Raw genomic sequence first — 26839 nt, forward strand, 5'->3', positions numbered from 1 at the left:
ATCAGGCTCAGGCACCGTCATTCTTTGCTCTGGTTAAAGGGAATAACAGCGCTTATGTCTGAAAGTCTGTATAACTTATTTTATTATGCCATGGTCGGAAAGAAAACATCTTTGATGCAGCAGCAAAATGCCTGAAGTCAATTGGAGAATAATTATAAGCCTTTGACAAACAGTGGTTTGTTTTTATAATGTGCCCTTGTAAAAACAAAATGGATGTCCATTTTTAACCATGTTATGCATAACCTTCAAAGACCAGAGTGTAAGAGAAACCTTGTGAAGTCTTGTGAGATTCAAATAAATGTCCGTTCAATGGGAGTAGAACTAAATTACTTATCTATTTGAAAAACAAGTATACTGTCATTCTTACATCACATTATGTTGGTTTAAGTAGAAGAGTGGATTCAGGAGACTGGATTAAAGTGATGAAAAGATTAATGATTGTACTTAACTATTGTTGTCGGTCTATGAAATATGTTATGAACCATCATAACCAACGCACTCTCCACAACAAAAACGTCATAAAACTTCAATGGTCCTACACATGCAACACTATCTTCAGAGTACATCCTTGCTTTTACCAAATCACATTCACAACATCAACATTAAATATCCTGTCCGGTCCATTATCTCCTCTTGTTAACTGGTATTTGAGAAGACAGAGCAGGTAGAACAAAAACACAATTCTGGCTGAGATTGAGACGCCACATGACTAGAACCGACTTAAGACTCATAAGCTGTGCCTCTCTAAATGTGCCTGCATGCTGCTTTAGAGGCCTGCATATCCCCTGGGAACACAAGGAGGTTTTACCTTCCTAACCCTCAACTGCATGAAGAGAACATGAGACAAATGCCTGCACCCATAGTTGATACTCACACCCACCCACCCCCATCCATTACACAGGCTCTGTGGACTGTGGTAAGAAGATTTAAGATGCAGTGCTTTGTCTGCAAGGTAATGCCTCTTGTGTGTTCCATTAGCCAATAACAGAAGCATAATTACTTCCTGGAGATCAATCAAAAAAGATCTGCCAGTAAGCTCTTGTACATGATAGAGACAATAAAATTTCATTGTATGGGAGCCTCCAGTTCGAGAAGGACAGACGGGAAGTTAAGTTAGAAAGGAAGTAGAGTTTAAGTGTGTTACACTGTGATCTTGAGTAAGGACACAATAGCACAAAAACCTCTTTATCAGCAGTTCTCGCTCAAACACAAGAGACTTAGGGCTAGTACAGCCAGTAAAAACATCTGCTACATCTATAAGCACGGGCCTGAAGCATGGCCAAATGGGCTGAATATTCCATAAAAAATGTGCCCTGGTTTTAGCAGAGTCAGCTGAATAGCGCTAAGTACAGAACTGGGTTACGGAAGAAGAATGAATCCCTGTGGTGTGAATAGCCTGGTGCCCCCAGGACATGGATACACGACTGTAGGTCGTTAATGAAAAGATGGTCCCACGCTTTAAGCAGAATTTAGCCTTGTCTAGAAGCGCTGTATTGTAGCTAGTACACCATACGATCGAGTAACATCGCAACTTCCCTCGCCGGGTAAATTGTCTCCGGGAAAACAAGGTTCAGGGCCTGGATTTAGTCCTGTCCGCCCACCCACTCCTGAGCTGTTGTCATCTCACCTTGCTGCTGACTACTGCAGCAGCTGACAGCATCTTATCAGCAGCCGCCAATTACAGCACGGGAATCTTATCAGCGGTAGCCAATTAGAACCCAGGGAGCTGCTGCGAGGAAATGTCAACAGCTCAGTGAACTTGCCTGGGCTCTTATCTGGCCACACCTCTCCATCTAGACAGCTTTGAGTCTACTGTCACAGTAGCCACCGCTGATGGAATGTTGTGACTAGGGGAGGTGGAGGTATAGGATGTTTTCAAAAGAGCAAGCCTTCAACACTGACTTCAGACTACCTGATAAATGCAATATTTCAGCACCCTTTTGACAGCTGGCAACCAGAATCCAACACAATTCATTCATTAAACACTTGCTCCCAGCTGTGTCTGCATGCACACCTACAGCACATCTGGAAGCTAACACAAGATATTAAAATGAAATCAAAGAGAACAGAGGAGTGTGAAACAACACATTTGGTTTTTGACAAGACAGGCTTCTCAGATTGATTTTAGTGAAAGAGATTGAAAGATTACTTTCTCCTTAGCGCATTCTCCTTGACATAGATGGCACGAAGGATGCATTATTTCCGCTCTCAAACATCTGTTCATCAATCTCCACAGTGGAATCAATGACATGCCCCTGACATCAGCTCGTTTCCATGGCAACTGATGACCCGTAGATAGGGGTGGACAATACAATTTTTTTTGCATTTATTTGTACATTTATGGAGTATTTACCTGAATAATATTGTTCATGCTGACTTGACATCGCGCAGAGTTAACTATTTTTTTCCAAAAGGTACTTTGTATTACATTTCTTTGGTTTATGTTTGTGTTGCATGGAGTAGTGGTATTTTGTTTTACACTAGGGTTGGGTGATATGTTAAAATTTTCCAGCTGGCCCCCATCAGCCCATCAACTGGCGATTGGCGATATATTCGCGCAGGTGTGTGTGGGCGCGCGCAGGGGGCGGGGGAGTCCCCCACTCGCCATCTTCAGCGAACAATCATGGAAGAGCTTGTTGCCAAAAAGACTACAAAATCCCCTATTTCGGATTATTTTGGTTTTAAATCGGATGAAACTGGCAAGCCGAAGGACCTAAATGAAGTAATTTGCCGTCTTTGCAAACGAGTAGTGCCGGCAAAAGATTGAACAGCTGTCCGACACTATTTGAAAAAGAGTCCGATGGCGTCAGATGAAGGACGCCTCCACTTGCAGCCTCCAAATGAACAAACAGGTGGGGATAACATATTATGCTATTAAATGATCAGGGTGCACAACTGCACATACAGCTTTTGGTCTAGTTCTCAAATATGATTTATGAATTGACGTTGCTTTTCAGCACCAATCGATCGGACAGCAACCACTAAAGACGGCTTAATAGTCATTTAGTCACTCACTGCCCTGTTTTGTGAAAGACTCGTCGGAAATCAGTGCAACAAGAACGTGCATAATATGGCCCAACTCCAACTGCCAGTTCCTATTTGCGCACGCTTTGAATTGCATTACAGGTTAATTATTTACCATTAAATTAGCAAAATAAAATGACAAAAATCACCCAAAAAAATCAACCATCAACCAACCGATAGCCGATATATTCGTCCTATCGCCCAACTCTATTCACACCACATTTACTACCATCAGCTTGCATAAAACTTAGTCACTAACAAAAATCCTTGTAAAAACGTATTTATTTACACACAGATAAAGCCTTACAGTGCCTTACATTGCTCCAGATGACTTAAGATAACAATGTGCTTAGTTTTATCAACCGTGCCATTGTGCTGCTACAGTGACATGCATAAGCAGAGGAAATCTAAAATAAATTGTTATTTCATGCTATCTATTTCTTTCTTCTCCATTCTATCGTTGTGGAATAGATATCATGATACCTGGGATGGTATTGGTACCAAACTAATTTTTATTAATTTTTTTTTTGGTATTGTGATCAACACTACTTTAGAGAGTGGCTGGAAAAATGAGAGAGGATGACAACTGACAACGGTGAGCGGGACTGAAACCCTGACACTGTGAATACATGGAATGCACTTTGCTGAGCTAGCAGGACACATCAAGGTTGCCTTAATAATCTGTATAATATTGCCATTATTACTGTCATTTGTACCGGGATAAGGGGTAATTTGGATGTTGAAAATGGAACACGGTGTTTATATGATGACATTCACAAACACATTCGCTGTCAATCCACTGGTTGCGAGTGGATGTTTCTGTCACGCATCATCAAAACACATTATTTGTCATACAACTTACTGGAGAAACATGACGGCCTGACCATATAGAAGCTTCTAGCAGAGACAGTCACCTCCACCAAGTCCTTCAAAAACGATTGGCCTCCAACAGTCAATCACTGTCAGTCCACATGGACTCATACACCAGGACACTCCATTGACAGGGATGAGAGCAGTGAATGAGTCATGGTCTGGTGCTTTCTCTAGTGAAGCTTTCAGAATGGAGGTTATTGCTGTTATTTTAATGGTTAATCTTTCCCCTAATGGTGGGATGGTTGAATAGAGCCATGACTGATATCTGCAGTGGCAGTAACAGAGACTTTTGGCAGAGGAGAGAGACATCTGATGCCTGAAAGAGAGGAGAGGATCGAGACTGGTGTCTGAAAGTGAAATAAGAAATGGAACGTGCGGATAGAAGGACATAGAGATGATAGATACTGTAAGCAACAGTAAGAGCGGAGGAGTGTAAAATAGTTTAAAGAAGCGTAAATTTCCTCCCAGTGGCTTCCTTGACAAATGGTTCAAACACCGTTCCAGTCAATGCCATTATATCATACTTTTGGATTTAATCACCCTGATCATTTGGTGTGCTGATTTTAGATTAAACCCATTAGCCCTCCTTGTACAGTATAAACACCTGAGGGGGAAGCCAACCCAAGCAGGGGAACGTTAAAAAGCTGTTAACAAAGCCACCGCTGTGTTGATACAAACATCATCATGCTACAATACCCTGCGGCCTCCGCAATATATATGAAGTGACACTTCAAAGAGCCAAGGCTTGCTCTGACTGTAGAGATGCTAAGACATCTGACTGGGAAACTGTAGCTAAATCAGGAACTATCTGTACTTGTCATTTAATCAATCTAACAGCACTTCCACCATTTTTGTAGAATGACCCAAGATCGTTTTCTCAGCTATAGTGGTAAGCAAAACATTATGATGTCACAGTGAAGTTGACTTTTGAAATTTTGGATATAAAATGTCATCACTTCATCATTTTATCCTATTAAACATTTGTGTGAAATGTTGTCATAATTAGCATATGAATTCTTGAGTTATGGCCAAAAACATCTTTTGTGAGGTCACAGTCATAGGCTCCTGGTTGTTTTAAAATGGGGGAGCAAACTTGGAAAGATACATAATTGGCGGGGGGGTCTGGGGGTCCTCGCTGCATTTCTATACCACCTAACCTCTTGGATTAAGTCAAGAAACAGCCATACAATTAGCTGATGATTAGCCTGGACAATGTACAACGAGCGGGTCATTATTGCAAAATAAACCCCCACAGGGTGATGCAGGATCCCGACACGAAGCGGAGGGGTCTTGAATCACCCTGAATCACCCTGAATTATCCCATATGTAACAGACTCCTGTGTGGATTCATTGACAGACTGTGACAAACGATCAGTGACAGGTTCGACTGAACCAACTAGATTTTTTTATTACTTGTTTTTGTCAGTTGCTGAAAATTGTAAAATGATCATTGATATAGGCTGCTTAAATATAATCACCTGATTGTGGGGACTGTATGATGATAAGCTTATTTAAGACAAAAAGTGGGGTAGCAAAACCATAACTTTGCTCCTCCTAATTGAATAATGGGGATGCATTTGCTCCACTTGCTCCATTGCTCAGGCACCTATGGTCACAGTGACCTTTACCTTTGACCACCAAATTCTAATCAGTTCATCCTTGAGTCCAAGTGGACGTTTGTGCCAAATTTGAAGAAATTCCCTCAAGCCGTTCCTGAGATATCGCGTTCACAAGTGTGGGTGGGACGGACGGACGAACGGACGGACAACCCGAAAACATAATGTCTCCGGCCATGGCTGTCGCGGAGGCATAATAAAAATATTCAAGATATTCCATCAACACACTTCACTTAGGTTGTATCCCTTTTAACTGAATTAATGAGGTCATAATTCACTGTATTGATACCAATTTAGATTTCCCATAGATAGCGTGTTACTATTGACTTCTCCATTATTCTATTTTATGTCCCAATACATCACTGTAATCTGTAACAATCAGGTCATCCATTTCCAACTGATTGAAAGAAAATTTAAGTCATGCGTTGACATTAAAGTAGGACATCACAGCTAATGCAGGAGTTCTGTGTCAAGAGCACAACTTGTGTACACAGTGTACGGAATTGCAACTAGGTGAAGGAGCTCTTATGAATTATGAAACACTGCCATCTTCCTCCTCTGCAGCTGCGCATGAGAACGATATCCTCTCTCAGACAAGAACCAAGAGAGCAAGAGGGAGATACAGAATGAAAGAAAAGGGGAAAGCAGCAGTAAAAGTCATTGTTGGAGAAGCAGCTTGCTTGACATACAATAACACTTTCACACCACAACCTGTCGTTCTTACATGTCTAGGAGAGATGGTGCGAGACACAGGAAGAGAGACAGATGGAAAAGAAGTAGAAATGGTGAGATTTTCTTCTAGTCCATCAGGCTCCCCAAACTGCTTGACAAAAGCTGCCTCTGTGGAGTAATTTTTGAGACTGGTGCCCTTTAGAAAATGGCTTTGAGCTCTAAAAACTCTCTCGATGAACAAGTGTTTCCTGCGCATCAGTCTTGTGTGTCAGAGAATATACCAGTCACAGGTTCACGGCTGTAAGGAGAGCCAAAAACAAGGGAGTGGGAAAGAAAAGGGAAGTGAGACACGATAAGAAAATAAAGATGCAAAGAAGGGCAAAAAGGCTAAAACTTTTGAATGACCGTACACACTACAACTTTGGGGTAAATAGCTATATATTAAAACTTTACAATTAGTGCAATTGGTAATTAACAACACCACAAAGATATGAGGGTTTTATTGCTGTCAACACCCTATGAACATGAACTTTTTTCAAGTAGTGGGGGCAGCACCTTGAAAAAGGAGCAGATTGCTAGGAAGTACGAAAATGGAGCTCAATTTCCAACGGATACCAGAGAGGAGACAAGAAGAGAAGATGAGAAGGAAGGGGTAGGGGGTGGGGGAGGACGCAGCAGGGTCAGACAGAGATATTCTCCAGGATCCCTCCATCACCTGCAGTAAGCTGTAGCATCAGCTGGAAGCCGGAGGTGGGAGAGGCTTAAGCTGTGGCTGTAGGCCACACAACAAAACCTCCACAGAAGAAGAAGAGGATTACTTAAAATATTACTTTATTGGTCATTATACATTATAACATTATGTCTTTTTGCATATTCCTCCTAGATACAAACACACCCACACGCACCCCTATACATATGCATTTCTTCAAAGAGGTCAGACTGCAGCCACAGTGCAGCGCTTCTACGACAGTTTGTGGTTCAGCGCCTTGCTCAAAGACGATAAAGAGTCTAGTTTGTCCTCTGTATCGAAGTGCAGCCACGCTTTCGATATCTTCTTTGCTATGCTCCCTATTCTGACATTTGCTTCAAATAGATGGAAACTGCTCCTGCACTGTGGAGCACTGAGGTAAGCAAACACTCCCCGGGTTAGGTGTAAACTGGGCCTTTCTCGCATTAGTTATGGTCAGGCGGCACCCTGTGTGTAAACCTGAAAAGCCCTCCTGCTCTCCACTGTGCTGTAAGGATGATAGAAGACCAGAGACCACAGGGGGTTTCTAGGAGGCCTGGAGAAAACTATAAGACACTATTCACTGGAGGAATATGGCTCAGGGATAAGTAGAAGAAAATGTTTTAGATTCTGCCTCACTTGGCCACACTGCCTCCCCTCGCCACCTCTACTCCTTTAATAAAATGGTTTGGCGTCCCTCTGAAATCAATTACAAAGAATAAACAAAATGGTGTATAAAAGAGAGAGTGATGAGTGTTTCAAAATTTCTCAGATTTTGTCTCTCCCAACAGTGTTATCAATAACGGTTTTTAACTGGATTGCTGAAGCCCGGGATGATTTCAATAGCTGTTATTCTTCTGTTATTATAGTGTAAATGGGGTACAAGCCTCCCCCACCCCACCCACACACACACAAACACACACACACTCCGTACACAAGTTCACTTCTCACATTTAGCCTCCAGCACATTTTGTTGAGTCTAAATAATTCCTAGTTTCCATTAGCAGCATTGACAAGATAGAATTTAAATTGGTGTGCTGCTCTTATTGTGGTTTACCACTATAACTCATTTTAGCTCTTCAACTAGAAAAAATACAATACCCAAACCAACATAATAACAGTATAATCTAAATCCAAGTTAAACTTTCTCATTATCCCATCTTGCAAAATACACAGGCACATCCGATCCAGTCATTGTTATAAGAAATGTTAGACCGCGTCCCAAAACAAATTACACCTAAAAATACAGTCTGACATAAAAAAAAGCTGAATCTTCCGATAAAATGCACTCACATGGTAATTGGAGGTTTCTTGCAGGGCAATAATTTTAACAAGCATGTAATTTGTGATAAGATGCAACCAGATTGGTGATTGGGGAAGCTGGCATTCATGACGGGTTCCCCAATGGTTGTGCTAAATTGACACACTCGGGATTACAACCCAGGATATCTGGCATGGCAAACCCATGCTTTATCAACCGACAGAGTGACTTATACTAGCTGCTGGTCGTAGCTAAAATCACCAGCTTTACAGAAACGGATTGGTTTGATCAGAGATTGGTTTGCCCACCTGCATGCCAGAACTGACATTAGTTGATCGCAAAAAGATTCTCGGGAGGGGTGTAAAAGTGAAATTGAAATGCTAATTACAAGTATCTGTGTATGAAGGTGTGACAGCACACCTTCCACGGCTTAAACAGTTTAGAGTTTTATTTTCCAGTGAGGTCATACATATGCAATCACAGTACTGTAAGATACCTTGGATAAGATGTCATAGCCTGTATAATTAAACTATGCACACATGAAGCAACCATCATACAAATCTGACTCACATCAGCGGTTCAACCAGACATATGCAGCTTTTCCAACCAATCACTATACCAGCTTATTTGACTGATTAGTGCACTTTCAACCAGAGAGGGGAACTAATCAGCGAAATTAGCTGGTGTAGTGATTGTATGGAAAGAAAGCCTGCATTCTCTTGGGCCTCCATGACAAATGGTTGAGAGCCTCTGATTTAGATTCCGATCATCCATCTATCATCCACAAAATCCACCCTTCAAAGCTGGTCAAATGGGGCACAAACCGTCACATAACACCAGTCATATAAAGGAGGATGGTTAGAAATGGGTGACAACTTGTCATCTGATCCTCTCTTTTGTACTGCTACCTGTGCAGTCGCCTCTCACAGAATAATGTGAAATGAGGGTAGGTGAGAAAAGGTGGCAGAATGATGAGGAGGAGATGTGCGGCACATATTTGAGAGCACCGCTGTGACAGCCACTGAAAGGCAGCTGCTGTGGATCAGTGGACACGGCTGGAGGTGGGGACAGAGAGGGGAAGGGAAGAAGGACAGAGGGAGGGGAGGGAGGGATAGAGGGAGACGTGTTTATAGAAGTGGAAAAGAGCTGCGGGGTCTCTTTGATGTGCGTGCTGCTGTGAGCATAACACTGGGTTAAAATAGGGAGATTCCTGCAGCTTCTCAATGAGATAACTGATGTGGAGAGAGCAGAGAGGACAGAGATAGAAACTAGGGGGGAAAAAAGCAGACAGAGAGACAGAAAAAGAACAAGATTAAAAAGCTACAGCTGAGTTAAAAGTGTCCCCAAAATTCCTTCCCATCTTATCTCAATTCAGGTCCTACACCAAGATACTCTTTCAGCAGTGAAATATTTCTTAATCTTTGTGTTACTCCTCTCTGATAAGGATTATAACTGCTCTACAAAAGCTCTCTGTCAGGGTGTGGAGTATGTAATGGAGAGCAGAACATGTGTCACATCCTCCTGTGTAATGTGATGTTCTTCATGTCATATCATATCCAATTATAGTAGACAAAGGAAGTAACGTGGGTTCAACGTCGTTTCCCAGTTCAATTTAAATGGGTCCAGAAAGCACCCGGGGTTAGTTGAAACCAAATTTTGGTTCACTTACAGTAGACAAAAAGCTATCCAATAGGACGAGATAAATAATTCAACAAGCAACTCGACCTATCTGAGAGAGCCGTTATTCCTTGGTGTTTAGAGGCCGTCTCAGACAGGGGTGGAAATCTGACGAGTCGCTGGTGGCTTTATGAAAAACACTGTAGATAAAATGCCTCAACAGCCTTTACATTTGTAATTGAACCCTTTGAGCCTTTAAATCTCTGGGCAGCTTTCTCTGTTCGGGAACATGCCCTCAACAAGAGGAAGTGGCAGATTCTATTTCAACGAAAATGGGGAGTTGGGGGGGTGGTGGAAGAGGGCTGAGATAGAGAGGGAGTAGAGAATGAAATACGGCCCACTCTCAGAGAGACGTGGCTGAGCAATTTGAACTTTTCCTTTGACTTTCAAATGACTTTCTCTGCATTTGTTTCCACATGCCTTTCTGTTGAACAAAAGCAATTAAAATTAAGCAATATGAATATTCAAAACAAAGTAAAAAAGAAAAAAACCCACAACTAAAAGAATACATAATACAGAATACATATCTGAAGTGGATTCTAGACAGAGAGGTAATGGGGCAGCAGTTACAGAGACCATCTCATTATGTTAGACTAACAGGTTTTAATGAGATCTACTAATGTGAGATGTTGACTACTTAAATTATTTTCAGGTAAGGGTATACATAATATACATCCAGGTATTATTGATCAATTATACCACAATTATTACACAGTGGCTACACCAATTAGACTTTTAGAAAAATAAGTTCTAAGAAAATGTGCTTTCAGTTTGGGAGCTCTTGATACAGCACTGAAGATTTCTGAATTTCTATAAACGATGCTTGATTATAAAGCACTTCAGAAAAGGTGCAGAGCTAACAGTCAAAGAATGGATCTGAGAGTATTTATGAAAAGAGCTACAGCAGACATTTGGCATGAGTTCTCCTTGGGCAGCCATGTTCCCAAGGCTGATGGATGAAGGGAAAACTCATCTAAGGGCTAATTGTTTATCTCCCTCCAGTGGTGCTGTGCGCGAGTTAAGGTAGTGATGGGAGGGAGGCAGCGTGGACAACAGCACAGCCCCCTTTGCTCTGATCAAACAGAAAACAAACTGGGATCAAAGAGCCATGTGGACATTTCTCCTTTTACATTAGATTGAACCTTTTCAAAGCTAGCCATAGCTTGAGGCCTTGCCATTAGCTTTAGAGTGAGTCTACAGACAGAAGAGAGCATCTTGTGGCGCTCTGAATTATTCAGATCTCACATGCTTGTAGGCTATTCAAGATGGAAAGGGGTGAAGCGCTGCTAAAGCCTCAAGCACTGCTGCCCACAGAGGAGTGACGGAGAAGAAGAAAACACTGTATGAGAAACGATGGTGGTGAGAAGTGGAAAAACAAAGGAGAGGACAATCCCCGACTGTTTGCCTGTTTGATGGATCCATCAGTGGAGCAGGTGGAAGAGAAAGCTTGGGGTCTGAGAGCTACACTTAGACCAGGATCAAAGGAAATCTCTGTATGATCTAGATACTGTTCAAAGGTTTCTATAGGAATGGAGCAGTGTAAGCTATTTAACAGCACATGTGGAGCTAGCAGACAATCAGTGTCTTGCTCTAGTACACTTCAGTAGAGCAAAAGCTTCCCTTCAGTCTCTCTACTCATTACATAATCCTGTTGCCAAATCCCACCATATTAATATAATAAAGAAAAAAATGAAACTTTGTCTCACACATCCCGCTTTTCATTTAGCTACCATAATTTTGATTCTACTTAATATCAATGTATACTATGAATTGAGAATCATAAATATTTATAATAAGTTGGGTTCAAAAGTAAAAAGGTGTGTAAACCCTTCACCCTCCTTAGTTTTCATCTTTGCTTCCCAAATTTCATTTATGATTAATGAAGTCTTCATTTGAAAAACACTGGATAATCCCTTCAAAGAACAGGCTGGTATGGTATCCCTCCCCTATAGCTGATAAGGATAAAGTGCTAACCAAGCAGTCTCTTGTTCTGGTTGAATGAATCTTAGGCGCAGAACAATGCTGTGACTTACAGCGCACCCAAACACCCACATGCACATGCACACGGGTAATTGAACATGCATACTGCTTTATGCAGATATATGAAACTGCGTGTCTCTGAAAGAAAAAAGAAAAAAAAACCCCACAGAAATACTCAAATGCTTACTGACGCATGGGTGAACACTACCTTGTATCCACACTTGTTTTCATGGACGTATGAGCATGTGGGCCTATTCTATCTTTCTGTCTCTTTCATGAAAACCTAAGCACAAATATACCTATACACACACACACAGAGGCACATATAAACACACGCACACACACCAGTTTCTAGGCTCTCTCTCCCCCAGAGCTGCAGAAGAGACAAGGGAACTGTTCTGTTCTGACTGAAGCCTATCCCAGAGGAATAGGGATTGGTGGGCCCCTTTACAGCGTGTAATGCAGATTCAAACACTATTCTCTCAAGCACACACACACACACACACACACACACACTTACAGTACTGCAGATGCATTTGCTCCATGCAATAGCTCTATGGAGGCTATACACTACAGAATTATGAAGGAATTAACTTTCATACTCACCTGCATGCGTATGTAAGCTAATGTTTTTATCTGTTACTTCAGCCTGTCATCCTGTCCCATCCATCAGCATCACTCCTAATCCTGTATATCACTTCGTGGCCTCGGTGTCACAGAGAGACTGACATCCAGCTGTAGATCTCTACTGGTCTGAGAAGAGCTTAGAGCTAGCCTTAACACACACAGCCATCAGGACATTCCACACACACACACACACACACACACACACACACACACACACACACACACACACGTCTCTCTGGGACACTGACAGCTATATATCTCCATGGATTGTCATAGCTCATTTCTGACAGCTTAAGTAGCCCATTACTTTGTTTACTTTCAAACAGCCCTTTACCTGCCAGTATTGGGTCAATGACATGACATGCATTTTCTGTGTCCAAATCCATTATTTTCCCCCAAAAATGTCATATATTCAAATTAAATAGTTATTTTTAGTTCCTTTTTTTACTATAGTAAAAAAGTTCATTTTCTCTGTGTAATTCATGATCAAATAGTCGGGAATCATTTTATGTGCAATTGCTTTTTAATGAGGAACAATGAAACACTTAATTTTCCAAAATATTCTATTACTTAAACAAGCACGTAATTTGTGATAAACTGCGTGATAAAACTATACTTTACCAACCAAGCCCAAAGTGATGCAGTATGCAGGCTCATAGAGTCTTTATAGCTGTGTCCCACAATGGCACATGCACAGTACATGCACAGTTTTTTTATTTTTGGGACTGACTGACTGACCGCCCGACCGCTTGGTGCTTTGAGAAGATGTGGCGGTCGCGTCACATTTTTTCATTCCAGTCTGTGGTTAGAATAGAACAATGGGCCTTTGAAAACATTAAGTTGTGGCTGTTTCTAAGGAATGCAATTAAAGTGACATAAATGTGTTAAGAAAAGAAATACGTGTTTTAAATGGAATTTATAATGTTATACAATTTAGGCACTACAATGATTAATGTTTATATGTTTTTTTGTTATAAATTCATATGTTTTAGGTGAATGGTAAATACAGTACATTCATTTTTTAAATTGTATATATGGTTGCACCATTTGACATTTTCTGGGTGGAAGTATGAATACACAATAAATTCTTGGGGACTTCAAATTGCATTTTAAATGCAATTTTTTCAGCATTTCCCCCCCATTTTGAAAATGTTGTTTTTGAACATTGATCTGGCTTTCATCGTTCTGACTGAGCATCAACAAAGAAGGCTCCCTGTGAAGCGGGATGGAGTTCATTTTTTTTATTGTCACTGTTTTATTTGCATTGAGTAAAAATAGCCTCAGATTAAAACATAATCAAAATGTTTATTATTGTTGTTATTGTCTCAAAGTAATTTCTTACACATTAACACAAAAATCAGATCAGATCAGATCAAATAAAGAATATTATTTGATCATTTGATTATTTGAAACCTACTGGAGGGCAAATTGCTTGTGGTGGGACAAATATTTCACTGGCTCCACTTTGGGCAGTCCTCATCTATATAGACAGACTACTAACTGTAGTAAAACAGAAGGCCTATACAGCACAGGAGGTTAGGAGACTGTAAAACCCAGTCAGACAGGCTCACTGAAAACCATTCATCATAAGGAGGCCAGAGTTAAGAGACAGGGTCAGGACCACACACTCACATAGGAGAAGGTGCACTGACAAAATGCCTAGGGAACCTCCAATAGAAACCCTGACAACAGATGAAGTCACTGAGGACTGATTTGCCTCGCTGCTCTCACCTTCACACGCTCAACAGCTAACAAGCATCGAGAAACATGACAGAGAGTTTCATAACTATTCTGTTCTTAGTCATTAAAGACAGCATATGCAACTCAAATCTGTTTTTAAAAATGTCATCTCCATTATAATATTTTCCTGCCAGGATGTAACACAGGGTCACACTATCCAAAAACATCCTTCATGCTACATTTCATCTGATGTGCCAATTTGATTGAGAAATATTGCCACTCTCAAGTCACTAACGAGGTAGCTAGCTGTTGTGTCCAAATGTGTTACACATATTGTAGTCACATTTCATATAATAACTATAAACGAATTCATCATTCACAATCCAAAAGACAGGTTAGCCAACAGTCATAATGTGTATTCTTGTCTTCCCTAGCTCATCCACATTAACCTTTCTCCTGACTATGAAGAATCAATAGCATTTTATTCAACACTCCTCTGCTAGCTCCCAATAAAGGTTAATGCACATGAGATTGGATCGGTGAGAGAACAATTCTGCCTGTTATTTGCTATGACTACAACTCTGAACTGGCCTCTTTTGAGAAATTTAATTAAATGGATTTTAAGACACTGAAAAACATGACTAGGAGAGATTTCTTTTATCCTAGCATTGAAAATGCTTTTGGATAAATCCATACACACTCACTGAGCACTTTATAAGGAACACCTTACTAATACTGGGTAGGTATCAGCTTTCAGCTCAGTGTCAACCGGCTACCAAAGTGACATCCACCTCCAGGTTGGACGTGTTGCATTCTGAGAGGCTTTTCTGCTCACCACAGTTGTAAAGAGGTTATCTGAGTTACTGTCGCCTTTCTGTCAGCTCCAACCAGTCTGGCCATTCTCCTCTGACCTCTCTCATCAACAAGGCGTTTCCATCCGCAGAACTGCCGCTCACTGGATGTTTTTTGTTTTTCGCACCATTCTGTGTAAATTCTAGAGACTGTTGTGCGTGAAAATCCCAGGAGATCAGCAGTTTCAGAAATACTCAAACCAGCCCATCTGGCACCAACAGCCATGCCACGGTCAAAGTCACTGAGATCACATATTTTCCCCATTCTGATGTTTGATGTGAACGTTAACTGAGGCTGCTGACCTGTATCTGCATGATCTTATGAATTGCACTGCTGCCACGTGATTGGCTGAATGGATAATTGCTTGAATAAGCAGGTGTACAGGTGTTCCTAATAAAGTGCTCGGTGAGTGTACATATAGCCTTGGGTTTGAATATTTGAGTTCAGATCACTATTCAATATTTTTGCCAGTGCAACAACCTTGTTACAAGTGCTTGAAACGCATTCAGCCAAAGGCCAAGCTTTCTGCTTCAAAAAGCTATTTCAAATAAACTGAAGTTATTTGCTACTGCACAAAGTACTGACAGATGTGAAGACGTTTCCAGTGCGAGTCTGTAGGGTAAACTGCAAACTGCAGAGAAGAGAAGCTTGTTGATTTGTTCTGGTCTCCAAGAACAGAGACACTAAGTGTATAACGGAGAGATACTGACCCCAACAGAATATTTTGCAGCACGGGTTGTCTCACACATTTCATGTAGTGAAGCAGCAGCCTGTGCTGCAGTGTTTTTCTCCCTTCATTTCACTCTCTGCTTGTCAATCAGTTACCAGCAAAACAGCCCTCTTGACAGACAAGACAGTTATCTTAAGACAACTCCAGGTATTTAGAAAATATTTTCTTACCAAATCATTTTAATGCAGTTGTGTTAGAGTAAGGGAGAGACTGAAGAGAGTTGTTCAGAGAAGACGTGTTTGGATTTTGGTGGCTTCACCTCCCACACTCAAGACTATGAGAATATGGTTGAGTCTTGTTAGTAAAATTATTTTTGTCTTATGCCTATAGGCCAACCTTCCAGCTCTGCTTGGATGGTTGCATATAACATAATAGCTTGACACTTTAGCCATCTAATACCAGGGAAGGACTACATTGACTTTTTGGGAGTTTGGTCCATTGGTCACCTTGCCCAATATGTGATGAGACGATTATTAATCTAGTCTAGTCTTGTTTATTTATATAGCCATTTATCACACGCATTACTCAAAGGGCTTTACATAGCATCATATACATGTCATATACATACTACATCACATATACATACTACATATACTGTATATATATATATACACATCATATGCCATCCTATACAACACTTGTGCCTATGGGCAATTTAGGGTGTTCAATCCACATGACCTGCATGTTTTTGGATTTTGGATTATCAATAAAAACGCTTTTGTTTTCAGAAGATATGAATCTGCAGCCCATAGAATGAAAACCAACACCAACTTTGGATTACTAAAAGGAAAGGTTTATCATACATAACATACTGTATGCTACAGCATTAGCATGCGCCCTGGACAGTGCCATGTACCGGAGATACCGCAGATGATTTTGGTGCCAATCCTCTCGTCACATACCTGTACTGGGTAATGAGACCAATGGGCCAAACTCTCAAAATGTCGGTGTACTCCTCTAAGTAGGACTGTCAATCATAATTATTTTGGACAGACAGAGCAAATGAGTGTTCACATATTGACCCATGTGGGACTGTGAAGGGAGCAGGATGTTCACTTGGTAGTTCAGCAAAATTTAGTTTTGTGTGGAGCAAGAAAAATTGGCAGAAGTGAGATGATGAAATCCAGCCCGTGCTGGTGCTATTAGATGGCTCCTTGCAAAGTTGGATATTTGTATTCATCCGGTAAAAAAGGGAAATCCTCCTCAAGCAACAAACCAACAGCATTTTAACAGTTCATTCTCTTCACCACCTGCAGCTTAAATGCAGCAGGACTGAAGAGCGGAGAGAAGGCAATCTCTGGCTGTGTAGTAAAACTGATAAAAACAGAATAAGGAGAATCCATGCAGCATGCCTCCTGCCCTAAGGCTCTGCTTATTATGGAGTGTTTAAAAAGACATGCACACACTCACACAAACACACACAGACACACACAGTAAAAAAAACAGAAAAATGAAAGGAAGAGAAACCTGAAAAAAATAGCAGAAGCAGACATAGCAAAGACGGTGGGCGAATGCATTATCTCTAACTTTAGAGGGATCAAATATAAACAAACCTCTGAGTATTTGATAAAGAAGGCATGGTAAAATGTTGAAATATTCAGTGCCTCCATTTTACCAGGTCCGAGACAGAGAGGCATAACACTCAGCGCACTCTGCATTTCCTTTCATGCCTTAGTAAATGGGTCACAACACGCTAGAAATCCGTTACTGACTGTTAAGTGGGCATGATTTCTAATGAAGTTCATTTCTCTTGAGCTGTTACATAGTCAACCGAATAGAAATATTGACTTAATCGCATTGAATACAACTGCGGAGTGAGTGGACCGTGGAAGACAGTCACCATTTTGCGACAGGCTGTGTACACAATATCATTTTAAATGTTTACTCCAACCGTTTACAGGAGGTGGGGGTTTGTTAATCATGTATCTGCTCTCTTTATGTGTCTTGGAAGTATGGTGGTTTAGAGGTCATTACTATCAGTAAATAATCTGTCAGCAGGGTGGCATGGAGTCTGGAGTCTCCTGAATCTTTCATGACTCACGTCAAACAACAGGCAGCTTGTTTGTTCCCTTATTAGAGTCATAATAAATAATTGTTGTAAAAAAAAACTACATGTGTGTAATGTTTGAGAAGGATGTGTGCGTTGGTATGTGCGCTTGTGTGCGTGCGTGATGGATTACCAAGCGTAATGCCAAATGTCATGAGATGAATCTATCCATTAGGGTTCCTTAACGAGACTAAAATCCACACAACTGCTAATGAGTCGGTGCTCCATCAAGCCTCCTCAGAGAGCTGGAGGACTTGATGAGACTGAAGACAAACCACCAACCAGGAACCAAACAACACCAGACCATCTAATCTAGTAAAGCTGCAGCTCCAGATGTAGACTAGACCTCTGTCATTTAGCTGCTGGTCTTTCAGGAACTGGAGGCCCAGTAGGTTAAGTCATAGCAAGCTGAGGGAATGCTAATTTGTAATCACTGATCTGCTGGTACTGACAAAAGACCAATTAGCTTGATGCAGGTACACTACACAGTTCTATTGTTTGTGTACTATGATCAGCTTCTTGGCCTCTGCTGTACTAAGCAGGTTGCACGTTCTCCACCTAGCATGATTCTGTTGTAGTTTGTAAGAACCCGAAGCAGCAGAATTAAGCATTAGAGCCATTAACACTAGCAAGGCCAGACTTCTGAACCTGTTCGCTAGCCGAGCAAAGACATCAACACACCCCACAGCATTACAGCTGATCTCTGCATCCACAGCAGTCTAATACCCTTATGTGCAAAGTAAATAAAACCTCATGCTGTAAAATTTTATCTTTGGAATAAAAACAACACCACCAAATCACTGTCAGCGTTTTTGTTTCTAAAATCTGATCGGGGAAAAACATATACAGTGGAAAAAGTGTCAGTGTAGCCTTCGGCTGTTTTATTATAGTCACATCGCCAAAAACGCTTAAGAAGGCAAAACATCACAAAGAACTAAGCAGTCAAATTATTAAAAGCAATGAAATATAAAAGGTATATATAACAAAAAAACAAACAAAACAACAAAAAAACAGTCTTCAATCATAGTGGATTTATTGCATGGCAATAAATCCACTTCGCCATGGCCTTCTTGCCATGGCGAAGATGCTGAGATAAAATGGGATGGTCTGCTCACCAATAGGACAGACTATATTTGTGCACTGCCAAGGCTTTGATCTTAAGGCCTTCTGACGGTCTTTCATCTGAGTATACTTCCACATACATAATGCTATTCACTGTGACCACTGTAAACTATTGCTGTCAAATCTGTTTCCAAGTTCGAATTTTTATTTTGCGTCTCCCACCAGAGTTTTGGTATGATGATGGAGGAACAGATTGAATATTCTCTGTCCCTGTCACTGACAATGGCAGAGAGACACCTGCACCATTGCATTGCCAGTGTGATTCAGCATTAATGATATTACGCTAATAACATTCTAGTAATACTATATCAGTATTCGATTAGCATTAGATATTACACTAATGATGTTATGACTGTAGGAGACTAGGCTTTAATAATATCATATAATGTTTTGAAAATCAAACAAACAAAGTGAATTTAAACACTTATGCTTCCATTCACATTTAAAATAGAACGTAATGTTTGCAAAGTTGCTTGTTTCCACACAGTTACACGGCATATTTTGTTGACATAACTTGCGGGGGTTGGTAACACAATTCATACTTTCATGAAGTTGTTGATTTGTAAGCTGCATTAGGATGTAGTTTGCAGATATGTGAACTCCCTCTCCCTTGCCTGGCTGCAGACATGACTCTGAGTCTAGTCATCAGTGGACTGCCATTTGTGATAAATTAATTGAGGGGAGGGGGTGTTTTGAATACATCTTTCCACGAATGACAGGCTGGTCTGAATTCAGTTTTCAGAAAAAGTGACAGCCCTACTGTGAATGAAAATGGACCTCTTTCATTTCCATCATTTGGGAATGTCACTGAGACATTACACTTCAGCAGAGTGATGCTGCAGTACATTCTAGCGCTCCACCACTATTCAATATTTTTCTTTTCACTCGGGGATTGCAAACAGTCTAAAGAAATCTGCCTAGATATTAATTCAAATAAAGTGAAGGGCATTATGAACCTTGGAAATAATGAATAGGAGTTCCTCAAGCCACTGGACTAAAAAGACTATCCATATATAAAAAAAAAAGAAGATAACATTCACCTTGCCTATTTAAACTCTCCATTAATAAACACCTACAAGCAAGCCACTGTTTTTGGTGAACAACAGCCAAAGTTCAATGTTCTGTCAATTAACACTACCGCTTGTTATTTTGCTTAATCTCTATGGTTGGTATAGTACACGTGGCATTACAAATAATGTGAGAGGCGAGAGTCGAACGTTTCTCCACACAATACACAAACATCGATACTTTTTGTAGGTGTTTTTGGTCCAGATGACATTTCGGCTAATCTCTATAAACAGATATCTGCATATGAGACATCGTCTCTCAACTCCAACTCCATTCTCGCGTCTCAAGTTGCTAATCGGACTGTAAACAATGACCGGCGCACGGAAGAGGAAGTTTTGGCCCGGATGTCCACTGGCTCCGAAATATTGGCCGTCGCCCAATGGGTTCCAAGATTGTCTAATTATAAGATGACATGGTCAGTGAATAGGGATGCAAATTTTCAGAAATTTCCTTAATCGATAGTCGGTCACGTTAATGACCAATTAATCGATTAATAATTATGTAAAAAACAGCTTTTGACATAGAAAATAGAAAATAGAAAATGTGTGTTTTTACACCTGTCTTTAGGCCTGCTCAACAAGTTACTCAACCAAGCATAATTCAAAAGAGTCAGGACCCCCGACAACAGACCTCAGTGTTTCCCACAGGCTGAAAATGTACTTCTTTAGGGTTAATTACTTTAAATTGTCTTTACATTATGTCCAACGGAACCCAACTGGCGGAATATGCAATGAAGTCTCTGCACTGCACTCATGTTAACTTTCTGAGTGTTGAGCAGCGTTAGAATTGTCCGACTGAAAAGTATCAAGTTACTCTTTACCGTTACAACACATGTGAGTTCGGAGAAATTGTGGAATTTTATATTTTTTTACGAACGTTATCAGAACGGGAGACGGACTGTCAGGTTGAGTACAGAGTTACCGCATCGCCAAATGACAGACATGACGTGATGCGCACATTAGACGCATTACAGAGCGATTTAGATCCATTTCTATACATTGATTAACCTTTTATGTTGTGCCGGCCGTGCCCATATTGTGGCGCTGCCACAGTTTATGTATTGGAAACAATGGCACAACAATCTACTGGTTTATTTAAGAATAAGAGCGTATCTACATGATCAGGGATGAGTCCAGTGCGCAGCCTGGTGACAGTCAGTCCATCCGCTGAAACACACCCTCCGGGGGAACAGCTGTCCCGGGTCGGGAGCCACAAATAAGTGTCGCGCCAACTTCGCCAGCTGAGGGAATGCATTCTCTTTCATTGTGCTTAGAGGTGCTGTATTTCAACTTTGTATTACAATGTTTACAATGAACACTGTTGTCTTTTCGGGTGCAATGTTTCTGCTCGCTTGCTTGGCTTTCTTCTTCCTCTGTATAGACGGAGAAAGTTAAATTACGCCCTTGTGGCGGTAAATCATTTCCGAAAAAAAATAGAAATAGCACATAACGTACATTATCGATTAATATATGCTTGATTGATCAAATTATTAACGGTGATTAATCGATTGTCAATTGATCATTAACATCCCTATCAGTGAATCAAACTCGAATCACACTCCTTATCAAGACTTGTCCATCTGAAGTTGTGAAGAGAGATAAATGGTCAATTAGTGCTTCGTTAATATAGAGTATTAATCCACAACAATTAGCATCACAAGACAGCGTAGAACAACACCTCTCCATCTTAAGGGCCATCTTCTTTCTATCGCCCATAATTAAATTAATTAGAAAGTGCTTCTTTAATTTGACACATTAATAGGCACACCACAGCTGATTAGTGCTTAGTGATGACACACTCTGTAACACACACACACACACACTTCTCTCAATGCGTCACGCTTTACGACAGGTCAGAGTGTGTGAGAAAGCTGAAGGCATGTAAGAGATTTGAGTGGCGGGTGCTGCTGGCACGGTAACAGACAGGCAGACACGCAATCTCAGCTGAGCAGTTTCCTACTTTCAGCTGCCTGACCTCCAAACAGCCCAGACAACCACAACCTCAGGACATAGCAAGCTAATCGAAAACAACAAAGACTGAACTAAGCTACTTTTTTCGTAGTGCCTCCAAATAATAGGATTATGCAACAATTCCCATCACAGTTATTTGATGTTGGTAGAGGAAGGGGAAGAGGAATCTCAAGGTAAGAAATCCAGCTGTTGCATCAAAGCTCTTGTGAGTAAAGGGAGACATTTTGTATTTAGCGTTACAGTCACTTGCATTTAGCATTCGACATGGCTCAGGGTACAACGCTGTGGATGTGAGACCGGGGAGTAATACTGCAGCAGTTTTGCGATAGCGGCAAGGTAGTTTTGTCAGTACCTGGAGGCAGGCTGGCTCTCTTCCTCTTCTTGCTGTTCTCAGCAGCGTTCTCCAGGGGAGGACACTCTGTCACAAGTGGCCCACTGGAACCGTTGAACTGGAGAGGCTCGTTGTTGGTCGCTGGGTCAAAGGGTAGAGCGTTGAGTCCTGACAGACACAGACAACAGAGCAAAAAAAAAAAAAAAGCCACATTACAGTAGATGACATACGATGGCTCCAGCCTGCAGGGAAAACATCGTCCAACAACAAAAAGTGAAAGAAATATGAGATTCTAGGGCTGTAGTAGCAGAAATGTGCCAGATCACAAAGCATGCTTTTGTTGTTAGATTCCTACTGGGAAATTCAGTCTGTTCACTGAAGACTTTCCAAGCACTGGTAACCCTATCCAACTCAGAGCCGGGCGGCCCTATATGCTCACTACGCAAGTTGTGTAGGGCCCCGCAAATTACGCAAGGGCCCCGCCTCCCCCTCGTGTCAAAGCGTGTGTTTGTTTACAACTTCGATGAGAGGATGAAGCGGAACGATCCTTCTGGTCACGAAAAGGGCGACGGTGTTTATAGACTGCAGCTCGGAAAAGATAACCAGGTCGCGCGTGAACATGCGTTCATATGCGCGTGCACAAAATGAAACTCGCGCTTTCCAGCAGCAACCTCTGTGGGGACCAGTCCAGACAGTATATGGGCGTGATGGCACTCCTCATAGGCGCACATAATTTTAAAACAAGACAATGACTATCTAGTCTCTCAGTCAAGGTTTAGTTACAACTCTGGACTAATGCAAGATTAAAGTAAAGAGTAAAGCAATGGATTGACATTGACTATTGATTAAATATTGAATTTAAAATGTTGATTAGCTGGGCATACTGGGCAATATGGATGCACATTTCTCAGTAAATAATAACCATAAAGTATTCAGCCAAGCCATAGTATAAATAGTATTTTATATTTGAAAATGTATAAAAGGAAATCTGGGGGAGCCAGTTTGAATGGGCCTGATGCAGCTGATAAAATTAATAATAGTATTGTTATCTATAATTTACAGGTGCTATGCTTAATTGTTGGATTGTAGTGGGAGCACTGGGGTGTCAGGTGTGACTGTGTGGCAATAGCAAATGGTTTACATGGCTCACGGGTCAGGTAGGAGGGCCCCTTAGCAGAATTTTGCTTAGGGCCCCAGGGAGGTCAGGACCGGCTCTGATCCAACTAATGACCTGGTCAGAACCAAACTCCACTCAGTGGTCAGGGTTCAACAAAAAAATACAGATCCAACAGAATTCTTACATTAAAATTCTTATAATTAGTTCTCTTATAAAAGGATTTTTGGATGAATACAATGTTAGAGACAGACTGACTAGATATGCCTTTGTTGAAAATCCTTGGACAGACGAGAAACAAGGGACTTGCGGGTATTCGAATCAGTTACCAGATGGACATTTTTTCTTTTCAAGTGGTTCTTTATTTTTTTCCCAGAATATTTCTGTTCTGACCCCAGAGACAGATGAAGAGACTGGATCAGACACAACGATACACTGTCTGGCCAAGTTCTGAACACACACATAAATATATTTGTGCACGCATGGACACACAAACACATGCACCCTCTCTTTCTCACTCGGGTCAAGGTCAGCTCTGCCAAAAAAAAATAAAAATTTCCAAAAACAATGTGTTAAGGTACAAATACTGATAAGTGTGCACACACCCACCAACCGCTTCACACAATCATATAGCCACCCACCAAACAGCATACACACACACACACACACACACACACACACACACACACACACACACACACACACACACAAAACTGCACATGCACGCACTCGCACACAAAAATGGGAAAATATAATATAATAAAACAGCTCTATGGAGACAAAGTTCTGTTAAACATTTCTGTTTTGCTCTCTGTTCTCTTCCAGTGACAGAATCAACAGCCACATCATGAGACAATAAGAGCACTTGCGTCCATAAATAATGGAAACGAAAATAATGTGGAGATTGCCCCTGAATCCCAGGAAATGATAAACAAATTAACTTGTGTTTCCTGTCTAATGTATGAGCTATTCTCTGCTCCTTAACTTAAGAGTGGTGTATTTGTTTATAATTCAGAGCAGGGTCTTGGAGAGACTGGGTCTGCATTCATGAAAAATTCATGGCACTTGTTTGCGCTCAGATTTGTTTTTCCTCCATGCAACAACAGATCAGAAGCCTCTACATTCCTGAGGCTCTATAAGAAGTCCCAAGAACCCTCATCAATTAGTATCAAACTCAGACAACGCTCAGATCTTTATCAACCAACCTCAGTTTTTTATTTTTAAATTTCACCTGGCCATCTTAATTCCTAATCATTTGCTATATAGTTATTTTCATTTATGTCTGTATTTTCTTTAATCCTTCTCTCATTAGGAGATGGAGAACGCTGTCAGACTCTGGCATGATATGCAATTTTGTAGGAAGAAGATTTTCAGTGAGGCGTGTGCCGCTGCATTTCTTTATTCACTTATAAGACAAGACCAGACCAAATGAGCTTATAGATTTCTCTGTCAACTGTGTCTTCACACTTCGCCGATTCAGTTGGTTGATTGAACGATTGATCAAGAGTTGGACAGAGACAGAAAGAAAGAAAGGAAAGGAAACCTTCCTTTGTAAAACCTGGGTGAGGTAGCAGCATTCTATGTTGAGTTTCTCCAATGTCAAGCTCTACTCTGTCACAAAGTTTCTTTTACAAAAACATTAATGCGCTACGGTGCAAATACTGACAAGTGTGTGGACAGTCACATTTCCCTTCTCACACAACACACTCATTCTATTTTTATGAAAGCATATTTCCATGACAATGAGATCCACCCATTCAGCCTCAGTCATCAGGGTTTTCGGCACGCAGAGAGATGCTGGATAAACACTGTGGCTATAACCAGAGGACAAACTGTCTCTGAGGAAACGGAAAGTCCTGCCTAAAACCCAGACAACTCATCCACGGAAATAAGGGCTGAAAATACATTAAGCCAGGATGGGGGAGATTTGTTAGATTTAAGCAGAGGGGACTGTCTATTCTCTGCTGAGTCAGTCTAAATAGATTCTCTGTCTGGGTTCACACACGCACACACAAACACAAACACACACACACTCACACGGACACTCATTCCTTTAGTCTGTCCCTACTCTGTCCATCAGCATCCATCTGTCAAGGTTTTTTCACACTTTCTTTACAAATGACCGTCAATAGTCTGGAGTGGGAAACACATCCATTACTCTGCCTGTGTTCACTTCACTGTCACCATTAAACATTTACAGTTTACATTTATCGAGGACAGTCTTTCAGTCAAAGAGATCAGAGTTCCCAAGAAGAAATTGCCAGTGGAAAAATGGAAACTAACTCTCAAAGGGGAATACCACTGAACTTCAGCAGTAAGTGTGTCACTCTTCTGCCAAGAAAGTAACCCTTTTGTTTACTGGTCACAGTGAATAAATAGCACTTATCTAAACATATATAGCACTTATCTAAAAGCAGAGTTTACAAAGTGCTTTACAAGGAGGCATAAAAACAAGAAAAGTAACATACATATTAAGGGGATCAAATGAGAAGTTTAAGCAATAGAAAAAACATTAAAAGGAAGATAAATGCATTGATAAAATTAGCTAAAACAAGCATTACTCAACATTACAACATGGTAGCACTACTACAACATATGGCTCAACTGCAAAATAAAAGTTAAGACAGGCATTCTGTGAATCCAGCGTCAATGCAACAGCTCTCGTCTGAGTTATTTCATCATACATCAGAAGCTTGTTTCTCTGGTTCTCTGGTTCGAGCTTTGGAACAGAGTTGTCTGTGTTGAAAAACAGTGAGTGGACTGTTATGGCCCACAGGAGTAACATATGTTGATTTTAAATTGGATGGAATTCCCCTTTAGGCTGAGAAGTGAGCTTACTATGATGGAGTGAGTGAGTGTGTGTGTGTGTGTGTGTGTGTGTCATGGGGTGGCTTGCATGTGTGTGTGTGTGTGTGTGTGTGTGTGTGTGTGTGTGTGTGTGTGTGTGTGTGTGTGTGTGTGTGTGTGTGTTTGTGTGTACACTTGTGTATTAAGAGTGTCTTTGCTGGGTCATTGCCCCTGTCTGCTGTGCTACTCATGTTTCTGCAGCCTGATGGATGGTGTGTTTTAACTTCAACATCTGGCCAGAGGGAGGGGAGATGTCAGTGAATATCACTCCCCAGGGGAGGGAGGAAATAAGTACCAGGAGGCAGGGTGGAGATACGAGGCTCTGGGCAGGAGGGCAGCAGGGTAAATGGAGGAAAGGAAAATGCTGAACTAAGTGACCCACATTAGGCTACATGGCTTCAGGCTTTAGGACAGAAGAAATATCATAAATGAAAAAGGCCTGAGCTTATATAAAGGATGCATTAACAAGATGCCCCATTAATGGTATAGTGAGCCAAGAAAAGACAGGACCATTAGATACACTATGAGACTCAGTGGGTCATTAAAACGCCATCTAACTGCCTTGGACCTAAAACCAATGCATCTATAGCATGGATTTCCCTGGAGAATGTAGGGTAATGT

The 26839-nt window shown here is 41.1% G+C and overlaps 1 protein-coding gene across 2 annotated transcripts in view; it reads right to left on the reverse strand.

Moving 5' to 3' along the window:
- The window catches only part of enox2 (ecto-NOX disulfide-thiol exchanger 2), an 82455-nt gene extending 60037 nt beyond the window's left edge, over positions 1–22418 (reverse strand). Inside the window, exon 1 of one of the 2 annotated variants that reach the window (XR_011695229.1) lies at positions 22279–22395. The gene's annotated coding sequence lies outside the window, so the exon portion shown is untranslated. Of the gene's footprint in view, positions 1–22278 lie in introns of both variants that reach the window. The other variant, XM_071520814.1, reaches the window with a different exon arrangement.
- Positions 22419–26839: the final 4421 nt, after the last annotated feature.

This window comes from Centroberyx affinis, unplaced genomic scaffold (genome assembly GCF_046629955.1).
Source record: "Centroberyx affinis isolate AG114_WGS23_722 - 3 ecotype Tasmania unplaced genomic scaffold, CSIRO-AGI_Caff_v1 ptg000827l_1, whole genome shotgun sequence".
NCBI lineage: Eukaryota > Metazoa > Chordata > Actinopteri > Beryciformes > Berycidae > Centroberyx > Centroberyx affinis.